General features: G+C 39.7%; 1 pseudogene; it reads left to right on the top strand.

Moving 5' to 3' along the window:
• Positions 1-3,118: 3,118 nt before the first annotated feature.
• On the top strand, positions 3,119-4,109 carry LOC147884158 (uncharacterized; annotated as a pseudogene).
• Positions 4,110-4,671: the final 562 nt, after the last annotated feature.

Genomic DNA, 4,671 nt, shown 5'->3' with positions numbered 1-4,671 from the left:
TCCCATCTCAACTCTCTTGCCTCCCTACCTCCGTACTCTGCACCATCAGCACCCTGACCAGCAGCACAGGGTACTCATTAGTAGCATAGCACACCCACATATAGCTTCCAAGTCTGTAGGACTCTTTATATCCTGATCTTCTTGTTTAATAGTATAACACACATGGCTGTAGGACGTGATGTACCTTGGATATTAGGATAAAGATTATAGACATTTCTAAGGTTTTTCCACTACAACCACAAGCAGGAAGACTTTTGAATTGGGTTGGTTGAGTGAGAGATTGATCATCTCTACAGATTTAGCAATGTTTGCAGATCTTAATGTGTGACAATTGCATTTGAGGATAAAACTTTATCTATGGGTTCCTCCTTCAGTCTGTGCACTTTTCTTGCCTTTCATAGACTCAATCCATCCTACATGAACTTGCAAACACATTGAAATGACTGAAGGCATGTTCCAGCATGCTGCCTCATGAATTTGCAAGAAAATGCGAGGAGAAGGCTTTAGGAATTTCAAACAGCCAAAATTGCATTTTGTTGCAAATATTGAACTGTTGCTTCATCCACCCCTACTATTCTGGTTTTGTGTCTTTCTAAGTTATCCATGGCTGGACTCTCCTTGCATGGAGTGTGGTGGGTAGGAAGGGATCCGAGAGGGAAGGAAAAGGATGATGGGAGGGTGCTGGTAGGGATGAAAGATTGGGAGGCAGGGGAGGGAAGAGTGGTTATGGAACTGATTATGAAATCATGAATGGCACAAGTTCCAAGGTAAAAAGTGTCCCTTTCACATGTGCCAAGTTTCAAACTCCAAGAGATCTAGGTCCCATCCACACGTGTGAAAACTGACTCCATTCCACACGTCTAGGATTTAGTAGCTGCCTTGTTTGTATTTTGCACTAATCTTTTCCCTCCTATTTAATCTATCTTGTCTTGGCCCTCCAATCTCAGCTCTCTTGCCTCCCTACCTCCATACTCTGCAACATCAGCATCTTGACCAGTTGCACAGGTTCATCCCCAGCACAGGGTACTCATCAGCAGCACAACACATCCACAAATAGCTTTCAGGTCAGTATTTATGGGTTCTTCCCTCAGTCTCTGCAATCTTCCCTCAGTCTCTACAATCTTCTTGCCTTCTATAGAAACAATTTATCCTGCATGGACATGCAAACACATGAAATGACTGAAGGCATGTTCCAGCATGCTGCCTCATGAATTTGTAGGAAAATGTGAGGAGAAGGCTTTAGGAATTTCAAATAGCCGAAATTGCATTTTCTTGCAAAAATTGAAATGTTGCTTCATCCACCCCTATCATTGTGGTTTTGTGTCATGGCTATACTCTCCTTGCATAGACTCAATCAATATTCTATTTAGTTGTAAAGATAGAGAAATCATTGTAGGAATGCAGATCTTCAAGTGTGATAATTGCATGTGAGGGTAAAACTGTACTTATGGGTTCTTCCTTCAGTCTGTGCACACTTCTTGCCTTCCATAGACTCAATCCATCCTACATGGACATGCAAACACCTTGAAATGACTGAAGGCATATTCCAGCATGCTACCTCATGAATTTGTAGGAAAATGTGAGGAGAAGGCTTTAGGAATTTCAAACAGCCGAAATCGCATTTTGTTGTAAATATTGAACTGTTGCTTCATCCACCCCTGTCATTCTGGTTTTGTGACTTTCATAGTTGTCCATGGCTGTACTCTCCTTGCATAGACTCAATTCATATTGTATTTAGTTGTAAAGATAGAGAAATTACTGTAGGAATGCACCAGCATGTCACTTCAGGTATTTGCAGGAAAACGCGATTTCGAGTTGTTAGGAATTTCAAACTATCTGTATCGCGTTTTATTGCAAAATTGTCAATGTTGCTTCATCCTCCCTTGTCATTGTCTTTTTGTGTCATACCATATTCTCCATGGCTATAATCTCTTTCCATTGCTTTGTATGCAGTTTGTCAGAGTGATGGCAAGAACCAAGTCAATTGCAAGGAAATCTGGCACAGGGCCAGGGCTTGCAGCAACAGCAGTTGGGGCAGGTACCAAGAAATTTAGTGTGCCTCCAAAGGGAAGAGGTGCACATGGCAGGAAGGGTAAGCCAATGAGCCTACTCTAGCAAAAGGCCAAGAGATTGAAACATGGTGTAGGTGTGCTAAGGGAGATTAGGAAGCAACAGAAAGCTATAGGCTTTGCAATCCCCAAGGCACCTTTTCAAAGACTGGTGAAAGACATATGTGATAGCTGGCACCTTGGGTTCAAGTGGAACAGGACTGCCATTCTTTCCTTATAGGAAATGGTAGAGGATTACTTAGAAAAATATTTTGAAGATGCAATGCTGGTAGCAGCCCATGCTCACAGGGTGACTCTGATGGCCAAAGACTTCAACACTTTGTCTAGAGTGAGATGGAGGTATGACAAGCTTGTTCATCCTGTGGAATGGTAGGACATAAAGATGAGAGACATATTAATAATTCCACCTACAAGGAAGTCGAAGGTAGATGAGGTTAAGGTTGTTGAAGTAACCCACTCAAAGAACACCAGAGGGAAGGCTGCTTATGAGGAGTCACTGAAGCAGCAAATAAAAGAATCAAAATCTGTTATAGATGTGGAGACTGGAAAGAGGGAGCTGTAGATACAAAGAATGTTACAGGATCTGGGCCCTAATATAGTTCTCCATATTGAGGATGAAACTTTAGTGAATGATTTTAACTTGACAAAACCATGCTTGGTAGCATTGGCTCATAAGAATGAGTATTGCTCGGATACTATCATTCTTGCAATGCTCTAGTAAGTGTCTATTATTTTACATTTGTTTGCAAAACAATCCTCCTTGTACCTCCTTTATACCCTACCCTAATTATTTTTTGGTCCCATGCAGCATGATGAGAAGCTGGCTTCACCACTCTGTACAGCATACAGTTCATATTATTGATCCTGCCATTTCTTCCAAGTTAAGAGATGCAAAGGAAACTCCCATCGGTATTTCCAACTGGTTCAGACACTGTAATTTTGAAGTTATCGATGTTTTGCTACTTCCATACTATAACAAGTATGTGGGTGACTGCTTCTTTTGGGATTCTTCTTTAAGATTGAGAACTCTTGTAGCCTTTGATTTCTTAATGCTTTTTTCCTTATGCAGTGACCACTGGAGTTTTGTTTCTATTGACATCCAGCAGAAGCAATGCTTTATATTCAACTCTCTTCAAAACACACACAGAGAGCTGAAATTGTAAGTGGTGTGTGTGCTTTTTTTAAACTTCAAACGTCATTATTTTGATTTCATACTAACTAAATTATATGTATTGCAGTTGTATTAGAAGGCTTCTAGATGCATTGGATCATTGTCCTCCTAATGTCTCTCTTTTGGATTCAATAGAGCCAATAAATCTAGAGGTAAAAAGTCGTTCCCTCTACTGATGTCTATTTCATGCTATGCCTTTGAACTTATTGAATAATTTTGTTTTGTTCAAATGGTAATAGTTTCTAACATATCTTCCAACTGTACAGACACCACAACAAGATGATTCAAGTAGTTGCGGATGGAGAGTGCTGATCAGTGCCAAATATCTACTTTCAAGCTATTTTGAGATAGAACAGCTAGACCTTGTAAGAAAAAATAATTTTCATTTAGCTTCAAGATAATTGATAGTGGTACAAAGTGTTCTAAATCATCATATGCCACTGCAGATGAAAGAAGATAGCTTCAGCTCAAACTATGTATGTAATTTCAGAGCTGATACAATTTGGAAGTTTTTGAGCTATGCCTCCCCCAAACATATTGTACCAACTACTGTCGAGTTGGGTGCGAGCTCTAAAGTTCGAGAAGGTGTCATACACCTTGATGACACAGATGAAGCTGATGTGGTACCACATGAACAAGGACCTAGTGCTGATGAGGAGAAGCCACAGGAACAAGGACCTGCTGCTGATGTTGTTGAGGAGAAGATGGAGCAGCAGCAAACAGATGCTCCAGGGGTAGTAGAGGAGACAATGGAGCAGCACCAAGTTACTGTACAGGATAGGATGGAGCAGTAGAAAACAGATTCTCCAAAAAATGATGATACGGAGAGCTTGGACCATGTAGAGCAGCCTCAAGCTGTAGGCAAATAGAAAATGGTTGTCAAGAATATGTTCTACATGTACAATTAAACACTTTTGTACAAAATTTTACTTTATTGAATACAATACCTTTGTTTATGGAGTCTGTGTTATCTAAAATTTTAAATTTTCAATGTCTTTGCATTTTATTGAACTCTCTCTTCTTTCGAGCACCTGTAAAAAAGCAATATGAATCAAGAGGGTAAAGTAAACTAATAGCAGTGCTTAATGAGACTAGGATAAATCAGATGGTGTACCTTTTTATTGTTGTAGATAAATAAAAAGTCCTTTGAAATAGAAGCTTCTGTCTCAAACAGAATGTCATTGCACAATTGAGCTAGGGGAACATTCTCATAATGATATATTGACTAGCACATCACCATTCTCAACAACATCAATATCAAGAAGTTTCTTTTCTACACCAAAAGAATCTTCGTCTTGATCCATTGGGACTAGTTTTGTGCCTAGCATTTGACTGCGCTTATAATAAACAGAAAAAATAAAATTTTGTGATGCAACCATGTACTTCAGTTGCATAGAAGGTTGGACAACCTCACAAAACACTGAACTACAT

This window comes from Dipteris shenzhenensis, chromosome 27 (genome assembly GCF_047967505.1).
Source record: "Dipteris shenzhenensis isolate YYH24624 ecotype China chromosome 27, Dip_SZ_1.0, whole genome shotgun sequence".
NCBI classification, from domain to species: Eukaryota; Viridiplantae; Streptophyta; class Polypodiopsida; order Gleicheniales; family Dipteridaceae; genus Dipteris; species Dipteris shenzhenensis.
This window is presented reverse-complemented; position numbering and strand designations above follow the sequence as displayed.